General features: G+C 55.6%; 2 long non-coding RNA genes across 6 annotated transcripts in view; one reads left to right on the top strand and one right to left on the bottom strand.

Annotated features, from left to right (window-relative positions):
• Positions 1 to 4,760, top strand: part of LOC102901135 — a 68,354-nt gene extending 63,594 nt beyond the window's left edge. Inside the window, exon 11 of the long non-coding RNA XR_006588371.1 lies at positions 3,054 to 4,760. This is a non-coding gene — a long non-coding RNA (uncharacterized LOC102901135). The remainder of the gene's footprint in view (positions 1 to 3,053) is intronic.
• LOC102901790 overlaps positions 1 to 12,639 on the bottom strand; it is a 110,249-nt gene that overhangs the window by 21,185 nt on the left and 76,425 nt on the right. For all 5 annotated transcript variants that reach the window (XR_006588389.1, XR_006588388.1, XR_006588386.1 and 2 more), the window contains exons 13-15: positions 5,763 to 5,887; positions 1,379 to 5,554; positions 1,079 to 1,238 (exon numbers count right to left, since the gene is read on the bottom strand). This is a non-coding gene — a long non-coding RNA (uncharacterized LOC102901790). The remainder of the gene's footprint in view (positions 1 to 1,078; positions 1,239 to 1,378; positions 5,555 to 5,762; positions 5,888 to 12,639) is intronic.

Below are 12,639 nucleotides of genomic sequence, written 5' to 3' on the forward strand. Positions count from 1 at the left end.
CCATGCGCAAGAAAAGGTGGAACTCTATCTCACTCCACATACAAAGATTACCCAAAATGGATCAAATATCCAAATTTAAGAGCTAAAACCATGTATTTCTCTGGAGAAAACCTCATGGCCTCAGATTTGAAAATGAATCCTTAGACCGGACGCCAAAAGCACAGATGACAAAAGAAAAAACTAAACTGGCCTTCAACAAAATCTAAAACTCTTGTGCATTAAAAGACACTATTGGGGTGCCTGCGTGGCTCAGTCGGTTAAGCGTCCGACTCTTGGTTTCGGCTCAGCTCGTGACCTCATGGTTTCGGGAGTTCGAGCTCCGCGTCGGGCGCTGTGCTGAGCACGGAGCCTGCTTGGGATTCCCTCTCCCTCTTCCCCTCTCCCTCGCTCGCGCACTCTGTCTCAAACAACAACAACAAAGACGCTATCGTGAATGGGAAGACAGCCTGTATGACGGAGGCAGCGTGTGCAAATCATAAATCTGATACGGGTGGAGTATCCGGAATATACCAAGAACTCTTACATCTCAACAACAAAAAACAACCCAATTAAAAATTGGGCAAATGAGTTGAACAGACATTTCGCCGAAGAAGATACGCAAATTGCCGAGAAAAGATGCTCAGCACGGCAGCCACCGGGAAAAGCAAATCAAAACAACAGCGAGGTTCCAGTTTACAGCCAGTAGGAGGGCTGTAGTGATAATTTTTGAAAACAGAAAGTAACAAGTGTCGGCAAAGGTGTGAAGAAAGCGGAAACCTCAAACGTTGCTGACGGGAACGTAAAACGGTGCAGCCAGTGTGGACAACAGCTGAGCGTTTCCTCAAAGAGTTAAGTGTAGGATTACCAGTTCCGCTCTGATACTTGTACGTGAGTATTCTTGCCAACGCTACACTTAGCAGCCGACGTTTGAAGACCATCCAAATATTTGTCACCCATGAATGGATTAACAAGTGGTCCACCCACACGATGGGATACTGTTCAGTCACGCGAGTGAATTAGTGCTAATAATGCTACAACATGGGTGAAACCCGAAAACGTTATCCTGACTGAAAGAAGTCAGAAACAAAAAGTCACGTACCGTACGATTACCTTCATATGAAATGTCCAGAGTGTGCAAATCTGGGAACCCTGGGTGGCTCGGTCGGTTAGGCACCTGACTCTTGACCTTAGCTCAGGTCTTGATCTCAGGGTCATGACTTCAAGTCCCGCTCTGGGATCCACGCTGGGTATAAAGCCCACTTTAAAAAATAAAGAGAAGAACTCAAATAATGTCAGAGGAAATGAGAGAACTGCAAGTTTCAAAACCCTACTGAAAAATCAGTTCTGATCATTTCAGCGGATGTTAAAACCCTCAGGTGGAAGGTTCCGTGAAACCTACCTGGGGGCAGACTGGTACCACCTGAATCACCGAGCGGCCTCAGCATCCTAGGAAGTGAGGTGGACAGCCGGGACGCGCTTCCCGACACGACCGACGCCACCTTCGCCTGTGAAGTAGTCACAGAGACAAACCAACCTGAGTCGACGCGGCTGTTAGAGTTCACTTCAAGCTGCAGGAGTGTGGGAGCCTAAAATGAGAACACGGGGCGCTGGAACAGAGACCCCCGACCCCTGCATGATTTCATCCGCTAGTCGACCTGGGGGGTGGAAACCCATGATGTGGGAGAGGGAGGGACCGCGACCAGATCTGGAGGGACTCGGGGGACGCGGTGTTCATACACGACACATAGAGTCTGTCTGGACCTCGGTTCAAATGAACCCACTATTAAATTACAGTTTAGGACGGGATCTGCACGTGGGCTAGCATTGCATTCGAGTGAGGAATTCTGTTAATGAACTGTGACAAAGCGTGCTGGGGCAGACAGCTTCTGTTAGGAGGCACAGTGACGCGTCCAGGAGTGCGATGACAGGACACACGCGGTTTGCTGACAACATCGCAGCTGCTCCGGGTGTCCTTCCAGCTGCAGGTATCTTCCCCGCGAGGTCGCGCCCAGGTGGCGCCCAGGAGGGAAGCCCGCTGACGACATCTCAGACGCCAACAAGACAGCAGTGGTGACTTCACCCCTGGGGGTGTGCACACGATGAAATACTCTAATGCTTTTTAAAACAGGGTGTGGACCTATATTCACCGGGACGCTGCTCGTGGAACAGAGTTAAGTTAAACTAAGAACTTTCTGTGTATCGTGGCCCACTTTTGTGCCCTAGACACGTGTGACATTTATAGGCGAAAGATTCAAAATACTGGAAAAGAATCGGCAGCCCACCCATGGGTGGGGTCTGAGGACACAGGCCCCCCACTTTCCTCCATGCACTTTCGTGTCATTTATGTTTTCCAGCGAGGGGAGTCTGTGCCTGTGACACGCAGCAAAGCCATGCGTGGGTTCTAGGTGGGGGGTTGAAGCCCCCCTGCCTGTACAGCGGGCCCTGCCTGGCTCAGAGTCCCCGGGGCCACCCTGGGAGGACAAGCTCAGGAGGTGCCCCCCCCAGGGGCTCACAGGGCCCCACAGAGCCAGGAGCTGCCCAGGGCTTCTTGTGCTGGGAGGGCCACATTTGCTCAGGAGGCCGCAAGTGGCAGCTGGCGTGGCAGCAGGTCCCGGCCACGCACACACGGCTGCCGTGTCCAGCTCCCAGGCTGTGGCCCAGCTGGAAGCCCCAAGTTAGTGGAACAGGTGGCCACATAGAGCCTCTTGTAGCCTCTGGAGGAGCCTCCATTCTCTTCGGGGACCACCCGATGGCTCACGTACCTCCCACTCGGCCCCAGGATGCGCCTCTCAGGAATTCCTGGGCCAGACGCCCCGTCCTCCCCTTCTGTGCCCTGCCGGCCTCAGCTGACCTCGGCCAGCCTGCAGGAAAGGCCCGTACAAGGGCCACATCGTGGCCACAATGGCGTGGGAGGCGGGCACTGTCTGACCTTGTGATCCGGTCCCGAATGCTAGTTCAGGGGCAAAGTCCAGACACAGACGCACAGATGGTTCCCTTTACTGGAGGGGGAGGTTGATTTCTTTGTCAGACGGGGGAGGGATTCATGAGGCATCTCTTTGTTTTGTTTAATCCAGGCGCTGTCTGTCCCTGTCCCAGCAGGAAATACAGCACCCGGAGGTTCAGAGGAAGACACAAGACATGTGACAGAAGGGGCTCCTTTCAGAGGATCCAGCAGAGAAGTTAGGAAACCAGAGAGGAGCCCCCGGGAGCTGTTCCCCTGGGCCTGAGAGGCAGGGAAGGGACAGCGCTGCAAGGTCTGGAGAGATGGCAGGGCTCACAGGCTCGGTGGCCCTGGGCTGTTGACCAGAGTTCCTGCCCCTGGCACAGCCAGCAGGGATGGCCCAGCCTCTCTCCCCACCCGCAGCTCTGGGGGCCCCCGCGGGTGGGGCTTGACCACAAGGCAGGATGTGGGAGCCCCGGCCACACGGCCCGCAGGTCAAGGCGCGGGGAGGGAGTGGGGTGAACACGGGGGACAGTGGATCCGGGGCGACAGAGGGTGTGCTGCACGAGAGCCACCTGGACACACCCGAGCTCTCACCTGAGGGTGCCACACCTGGACGCTCTGGAACGGTCGCGGGCTCGTCAACGCTGGACTCCGTCCACCGGGCAACCACCAGGGTCCCCTCGGGGGGGGGTGAGGGGGTGGCGGTAGGGGGGGCGCAAGCTCTGGTCCCCACCGCCCCGCCTGGCTGCCCCGTCCTGTGTCCCGACGGCCCTCTGCCACCCGAGGCTCCGCATTGCTGCGCGATGTGGAAGGACGACACGGCACGGAGGTGGGGAATCTGACTCTCCCCTCAAACTGCCCTGGTTCCACTGAGACCAGCAGTAAAGAGGAAGCGCAATAATAAACCTGCCCGCGGGAAACCAATAAGAAGCAGGGCCTCGTGCCTTTGGCAAGAGGAGCCCAGAAATGCAGTAACTTTTTGCCTTAACTTCCCCTGCACAGGCTCCCGTGAAGCATTATCTGCTCAGATCCCAAGATGAGCCATTACGAGAGTCTGCTGCTTGAGCGGAACGCCTCTGGTCTGCAGAGAAACGTAGTTTTGCAAAGCGCCAGATCTCAAGACCTGGGGCTGGGCCGCTCGCCAGGGGCGGGAGGCCGGCCCCCCAGGGAGAGACGGGGTCGGGGAAGGGACCCCGCCGCAGAGCTGACCGCACGAGCAGGCGCAGGTGGCCGTGGTCTCCCCCGGGCGGGCCGATGCTGGGGAGGCCACACGGGGGTCACTTGTCCCTCGCGGCCGCCGTGCTCACGAACCACGAGTACCTCGTAAACCCCTAGGAGTGGGATCGCTGGGCCACATGGGTCTTTCCGAGACTCCCCTGTGTTTCCGTGGGGGATGCTTGTCTCCCACGCCCACCGCAACACGCTCGGCCATCGGCGTCACAACCTGGGCGTCACGTCCTGGCCGACGCTCGCTGTGCTGCGCTTCTGATGGCTGCGGGACCTCGCGATTGTCCTGTGTCCCCTGGTGAGGAGCGAGGGGAGTTCCAGTCGGGCGCTGACCGGCCATCTGTGCGTCGTCTCTGGAGACAGACTTGGCCCATTTTTTAATGGGATGGTTCCTTTGTCGCTGAGCAGTTTTTACAGATCCTGGGTGTCAGCCCCTCATCAGGTGAGGGAGACATTTCTCCCATTCTGTGGGCTGTCTTTAACTCCCCTGATGGGGCCCTCTGATGCCCCAAAGTGCTTCCTTTTGTAAAAGTCCAATTTATCTGCTTTTCTAGTTGCCTGTGCTTTGGGTGTTAGAGCCAATAAATCACCACAAATGCAACGTCCTGAATCTTCTCTCCCGTGTGTTCTTCTAAGAGTCTTACGGTCTTACCTCTTACGCTTGGGTATTTGACCCCATTTCTGCTGATTTGGGCATATGGTGTCACGTAAGGGTCCAGCCTCTTTCTCCCGCGCACGTGTGGATGTCCGGTTTGCCCAACACCATTTGTTAAAGAAAAACCTGTCTTTTCCCCCGTTTTTGGCACTCTTGCTGGAAATCAGTTGACCAAGTGTATGCGGCCTTCTTTCTGGGTTTTCTCCTCCAATCCGCTCGTCTCTACTTGTGTTTTATGCCAGAACAACACTGTTTCTATTGCTGTAATTTTGCAGTGAATTTTGAAATCAAGAAGCGTGAGTCCTCCAACTTTCTCCTTGTCAAAATTATTTCGGGTACTCCGGGTCCCTTGAAACGCCGCATGAAATTGGGAATGTATTTTTCTGTATCTACAAAAAAAGTGTCCAGGGCTTCGGGGGTGATGGCAGTGAACCTGCGGAGGAACCAGCATTTTGGGAACACTGTCGTCCTAGCGGCGTCCCGTCACCCGGCCGTGAACGCGGGACATCTGTCCGCGTATTAACGCCTTCCGTGGTCGTTCAGTAACACGGTGTAGTTCCCGTGAACAAGTCTCCTGTCTCGTTGGCCTAACTTGTTTCTAAATGTCTTACTCTTTTTGACGCCATTTTAAAAGGAATCGTTTCCTTAATCCGAAACGCGAGTGACGTCTGCCTGTTGATTTGTGTCCTGCCGCCTTCCTGAGTGTGTCAGCGCTGACGGTGGTTTCCCGTCGGAGACTTCAGGGTTTCCTACACGTGCGACCGCGCTGCTGTGAACACGGGACCTCGGGTCTCCCTTCCCAGGCCACCTCCCCCACCCACACAGCTGTCCCCCCACGGCCCCCCCGGTGGCCCCCTGCCCGCCCACAGTCCCGGCTGCCAGTTTCTGCTCCTCGAGGCCGCGGAGTCCCATCTGTTCAGAGGAACTAAGTAGACGCGCTCACTCGGCTCAACTCACCTGCTCGGCGGGCCGCATCCGGCTGGGGTTTTCTTTCCAGGCTCCGATCACGCGGTGTCCGAGTTCCCCACCGCCGTCGGACCCCGGGCTTGTCCTGCGGCCCAAAGAGGCCTGGGGCCGCCCCGCTGCAGAGACACAAGGCCACGCGGCATTAGGAATCCGGGGACATGGCGCTCTGTTCCCCCTGAGACCGCGTGCAGATGGCCCTGAAGCCGCTCTTCTGCTTCCAGCACCACACGGGCCTTCACACGAGGCTGCTTCCCCCCCCCCCCCACCGCAGGAGCCTCGGCGAGGGGCTGTGGGGACGGAGGCGAAGGACCCCAAGCCGGGCAGGAGCACGTGTCACAGAAACCACCCACAATCCACGGGGGAGAGCAGGCGAATGTGCAGCATCTGCTCAGTCTGACAGAGGGGCTCGCGGCTGGCTGCTCCCAGCGCCCGTGGAAGTGCCCATGCGGGGACGCTGAGCACCCCCTCCTTGGGTTCTAACCGGTTTTTCTGGAACGGACTCCTCAGGAATAAGGGTGGACGTGAAGTGATGTAGACACAGCCCGAGTCACCAGCAACGAGGGCCGGTGGGAAGAGTCCCGGCGCACCTGTCGCTGGAGCCCACCCGGCCCAGACCCGGCCCCTTCTCCTGCAGAAGCGCCGCCCCACTCGTTTGAAGGCCCTGGGACGTTTCCAGCCCACTGCTTCCGGCTACTGTTGCCAGACACACGGGGCAGGTGTTTCTGCGGGGCCTCCGCACCTGCCGATGCCAGAGGAAAGGCCGCGGGGTCCTGTCCGCGGGCGGCCTCGTTTCTGACCCGAGCGCAGGTCCCACCCGGTGCTCACTGTGAAAATCTGCTGCGTCGTGCACTTGGGGTTTGTGACGTAAACTTCAGTAGAAGGAAGACAGACGGGTCATCCTGGAGACGATCGGGGACGCTCTCTTTTAGGAAAGGGACCGGGACGGGTCCCACTGTTTTTATCGGCATCTCCTCCTTGGGACAGGGTTACGGGTCCCAACCCTGCCGGACTCAGGTGCGCCCCAGCGACCCTGCTGTGGCCCAGTAAGTGTGGGAGGGAGTTATGTGTGTCACTTCTTCCTTTCAGAGGCCGCTCCCGCCATTCTCTCCCTCCTCCCTCCTCCATCCTCCTCCTTCTTTCCTCCCGCCTCCTTCCTCCTTCCTCCTCCTCCCTCCCTCCTCTTGTTGGTCCACTGGTTGGTGGTGTCTTACCTGCGCCAGTGGATGGCTTCTCATGGGCAAGAGGCAGAGGGGGAAAGCCAGCAACAATGGTGTGCGTTAAAGGTGGCCTGGAGTCACAGCAGGGAGGGGGAGGAGGAGGAGGAGGGGTGAGGATGAAGAGGAGGGGAGGAGGGGACAAGGAGGGGGAGGGAGTAAGAGGGAGGAGGGGGAAGGAGGGAGGGGAGGGGAGGGGAGGGGGAGGGGGAGGAGGAAGGAGCCAGAACCAGAACCGGCAGAGTGTGGGCCTTGAGGAAGAGCTGGGAGTGTGGGAGTCAGGAGGAGGCCGACGGTAAGGTGAGGAACTGTTAGGGATGTGCTGACCTCCGTGTGGTCAGCGCACCGGACGGTGGCCGAGGTCGGGACGAGCAGATCCCCACGTGTGCATCACCCTCCAAGTCAAACCCTCCCTCACGCTGCACACCACACCTACTGATGGCCTGTGCTAACTTTGTTTTTACACTTTTCATTACAATGGCTCACTCTTAACAAAGGGAATTGAAACACAGCACCATGTACATTAGCAACCAAAAAGTGGAATATTTAGGTATAAATCTAAGAAAACTTGACAAGATCTATATGACCAAAACTGTAAAACTGATACATGAAATCACAGAACTAGATAGATATTCCAGGCCACGAACAGGGAGACTCAACATCGCCAAGATGTCAGTTTTTCCCGAAGTGATATATGGATTCAACACCATCCCAGTGGAATCCCAGCAAGTTATTCTGCGAATGTGAGCGAGCTGATTCTAAGCATTATAGAGAGACGGAAACGCCCAGAATAGTCAACATGATGTTAATGGAAAAGAAGAAAACAACAGGACCGCTGGCCCCTGACTTCCAGCTCCAGGGTGGACAGTGTGGGGTTGGTGAGAGCAGACACCTGGCTCAGTGGGGTGGAGCCCAGAGACACACCCAATAACACAGTCACCGACTTCTGGCAGGAGAGCACACGGCACTCGAACAGCTGGACATCCTCACAGAAACACCAACCGAGTCCAGACACAGACCGCACACATTTCACAAGACTCAGCTCAAGATGCGTTACAGGCCTAAAGCACGAAACTCTGAAGTTTCTAGAAGATAACTCAGGAGAAAACCCAGGCGGCCCTGGGCTAGATGACGAATTTTCAGCAGTGACGCTGAAGACACGCCCCATGAAGGAAAAGACTGATAAGCTGTACTTGATTAAAGTTAGAAACCTGCGTTCTGTGAAAGTCACTGTCAAGAGATTGGGAAGACAAACCACCTCTGATAGAACGCTATTACCCAAAACATAAACACTCTTAAAACACACTAATGACAGAACAAACAACCCAATTTAAAAATGGGCCAAAGAGCCACCTGGGTGGCTCAGTCGGTTAAACATCCGACTTTGGCTCAGTTCATGATCTCACGGTTTGTGAGTTCGAGGCCCACATCGGGCTCTGTGCTGACAGCTCAGAGCCTGGAGCTGCTTCAGACTCTGTGTCTCCTTCTCTCTCTGCCCCTCTCCCACTCACACTCTGTCTCTCTCTCAAAAATAAATAAATTTTTTTTTAAAAAATGGGCCAAAGACCTTAACAGACACCTCACCAAAGGAGAGATACAGCTGGCAGGTAAGTGCATGAGAAGATGCCCCACATCACACGCCATCAGGGAAAGGGAAATCACCATGAGACACCACTACGCGTTAGAAGGGCCAAAGTCCTGAACACTGACAGGACCAGTTTCTGAAATTGGACCCCTATCTTCCACCACTCGCAAAAATTAACTTGAAACGGATTAAAGACTTTACCATAAGTCATGAAGCCCTAAAGCTCCTAAAAGAAATCCTAGGGGAGATGCTCCTTGACATTGGCCTTGGTGATGATCTCATGGATACGACACCAAGAGCACAAGCAACAAAACCCAAGATAAACAAGGGCGTCTACATCCAACTAAAAAGTTCCTGTGCATCAGAAGAAACCCAGCAACAAAATGACAAGGCAATTCACAGAATGAGAGAAAATATTTGCAAACCATGTACTGGATATGGGGTTAAATATCCAAAATACACATAAAGAGCATACAACTCGATAAATAACAACAACCACATAAACAACCTGGTTAAAACACAAGCAGAGAACCCGAATGGACAGTTCTCCAAGGAGGACACAGACGGCCAGCAGACGCATGAGGAGACGCTCAGCCTCACTCATCGTCGGGGCCATGAGACCAAACCCACGATGAGACACCACCTCACACCTGTTAGCAAGGCCTTGGACAAAAGCACAAGCGACAGCAGGTATCGGTAGCGATGTGTAGAAGGCGCTGCTGGTGGGAACGCGCACTGGTGCAGCTGCTCTGGAAAACAGCAGACGTGCCTCTAAAAGTTAAAAATAGAACCCCCCCACGCCCCAGCAGCTCTACTTCGGGGAGTATTTCCAGATGAAATGAAACGGATTACCACAGGGATATCTGCACTCCCGTGTTCACTGCAAGATTACTGACAACAGCCAAGGTCTGGAAACAACCTACGTGTCCGTCAACAGACGAAGGGATAGAGAAAATGTGGTGCATGTGTAACGGGACGTTATTCGGGCACAAGAAAGAAGTCCTGATATTTGCAACAACATGGATGGAGGGCATTATGCTAAGTGCAACAGCGAAACAAAGACAGGGAAGTATGTATGTATGTGGGATCTAAAAAATCCAAAGTCATAGAAACACGGGATGTTTACCAGAGCCTCAGTGGCAGGAGATATGGGGAGTTAATGCTTATCCAGTCACAAGACAGACAAACTATTCTGGGAGTCTTGTGTGTGGGGATTATGGTTAATGATACTTTTTTACATACTTGAAAATTGTTAAAACAGATCTTCCATGTTCTCACCACAAAAAAGAAATGATAATTATGTGATACGATGGATCTGTTAGCTTTTCTATTATCTTAGTGTTTCCTTTTTTTAATAATTTTTTAATGTTTTATTTATTTTTGAGAGAGAGACAGAGTGCAAATGGGGGTAGGGGCAGAGAGAGAGAGGGAGACACAGAATCCGAAGCAGGTTTCAGGTTCCGAGCTGTCAGCACAGAGCCCGATGTGGGGGCTCGAACCCACAAACTGTGAGATCATGACCTGAGCCGAAGTCAGAAGCTCAACTGACTGAGCCATGCAGGCGTCCCCTGAGTGTTTCAAATCAACATATGGTACGCTTTAAGTTCACACAAATGTTTTTATGTCAATTATAACTCAATAAAGCTCAAAAAGGAAGAAAAGAAAGTGAGCCATCAAAGCCCAAAGAGACGCGGAGGAACCTTGGACGCGTATCACTAAGTGAGAGCAGCCGCCCTGGAAAGGCCACGGGCCGCATGATTCCAACCGCATGACATCCGGACAAGGCAAAACCAAGGAGACAGCAAAGGATCAGTGGCGGCCAGCCGGTGGGGCAGGTGGGAGCAGAGGATACACACAGGATTTCTAGGGCAGTGGAGGTACTCTGTGTGACACCGCCGTGACGGATACATTTTGTCACACATCCGTCCGAGCCCACAGACTGTCCAACACCGAGAGCCAACGAGCGGTAAGATAAGCCACCGGCGTGTGGTGTAGGTTCGGTTGTAACAAACATCCCGTCCCGTGGACGTTGGTAACGGGGATGCTGCATGTGAGGGAAATCTCTGGACCTTCCTCTCAGCTGTGTCGTAGACCTAAACCTGCTCCGTAGAAAAGGAGTTATTTTAAAACAATGACTCATTTCTTCTTCCTTGGAAACGATACATGAAACACCTCCAAACAGCCCGGTTATTTAAAAGCCAGGCGAACACCACCACCGGCCAGAGGCCCCACCTCGCCTGAAGATCGGCAAGGGTCAAAGAGGGGTCAGGTCAAGCCAGCTCCCAGGGGCGGCTGCTACTTAATCAGGAGACTGAAGGGTAATTGAACAGGAAACTCTGTCAGAGTGGGTGTCCTTGTCCTGTGCCACCAGAAGTCACTTCGGGGAAGTCTGTAGAAAAGGCTAATCAGGATCCTCAACACCAGCCTCTCCCCGGCCTTCTGGCTACTGGCTGGGGAGAACTGCCACAGCCTGTCTGGTGACACAAGCTTGGAGCCAGACTGGCCAAGTTCAGGGTGACCCTCCACGTGCTCAGCAGGGACTCTGCAGGGGGTTGGCCGGGGGGAGGGGGGGGACCCTCGGAAGAACTCAGGGGGCAGGAGGGAGAGGGCTCTGCAGAAATGTAAAATCTGAGGCCCCCCCTCCTCCACCCCGCCTGATTCAGAGCCTCTATTTCAGCAAACTCCCCAGGTGACCCCCACATGGCAGTGGCTTTGAAAGAGGATGTCTGAGGAGCTCTGGGGAGCCCCAGTAGCTAAAAACTCCCGTCCTGGTGGGGTGCTGGGCTGCACTCAAAGGGCCCTAAAAAGCCTCCACCCCACAAGCACCTGGTCAGGGTGGGCGGTGCCCGACTTACCATGGCGGGGGGTGTTAGTTACAGTCAGAAACTCCGCTGCCTGCTGAGCACACAGGACGTGGGATCCGGGGCCTGAACCTCCTTTGGGCTTTGACCCTGGGTTTGAATGAGCTCACCTTGCACCAGGCCAAGCTCAGAGCACTTCCTTGTCTCATTTGGGGACGTGTTTATCATCACCCCCATTTGTGGGCGGGAACCCGCAGGTGCAGACAGACTCAATCAAGGATGCCTCAACCTCACCTCCAGGGGGTGGCGGCCCCGGGGCCAAGCCCAGGCAGCCTGGCCAGAGCCCAGGGCCCCGACCTGTGCCTCAGCGGCCTCGCTGGTGACCTGGGGCTGCCTGCCCGGCTAGGGGACCAGGCTCCCCCTGCACGAGGACCACCCGCCCAGCTCCCTGGGCAGCCCCAAGCCCCCACCGGAGCCACCCGGAGCCTCAGACCCATGTCCTGGAGGCCAAGGGAGGCTCAGTCAGCACCCCCAGGGTGGCCTCTCCCGGGGAACCAATCAGGCCTTGCTGAGGATGCTGCGGGACAGGAGACCCCCCTCAGGAGGGAGGCACGAGGTTACTGCCCGTTCCTCGTTCCTGAGTGGCTGATAATTACAGGACGAGACTGCAGGACACGGCCCACCGCTCTCCAGAGTGAACAGCCCAGCCGGACTGTGGGAGAGGCGCTGCCCGGAGCTAAGTGTCCAGGGCCCGGGAGTACCGGCTGGGACTCACGAGGACCACTGCAGTTCTGAGCCAGCTGCTGGAGGACGGAGCTGGCCGCCCACCGAGCTCCCCCGGAGCCCCTGACCCCGCAACGCACCCGCTCAGGCCCCACCGGCCCTCCAGCGGGCCGGGCTCACACCTGATCTGGGGGACCTGCACCCGGCGAGCCGCACCCTGAGGCCCGGACGGGCCCCTAAGGCTCAGAGCCGAAACTTCTGCTTGGGCAGACCTGCTCCATGGAACCGTGATGGGTGGGGACATCTCTGCCACATCTCTGTCCCCTCGCCTCAGTCCTGCCTCCCTCTCCTCCTCAGGGGCAGGGGAGGCGCTGCTCCTTCCTGTAAAGACCCTAGACCCACGCGGCTGGTGGGCCTACCCCGGGGGCTCCGGGTACCAGGACCTGTCCTCAGATTCGGGGCCTCCGGAGCCTGACAGATGCACTCTGCCCCCTCCCTCGGCCTCTCCGAGAAGAGCAGAACCTTGACTTTCATTTGAGAAGTTA

This window comes from Felis catus, chromosome D3 (genome assembly GCF_018350175.1).
Source record: "Felis catus isolate Fca126 chromosome D3, F.catus_Fca126_mat1.0, whole genome shotgun sequence".
Classification (NCBI taxonomy): Eukaryota; Metazoa; Chordata; class Mammalia; order Carnivora; family Felidae; genus Felis; species Felis catus.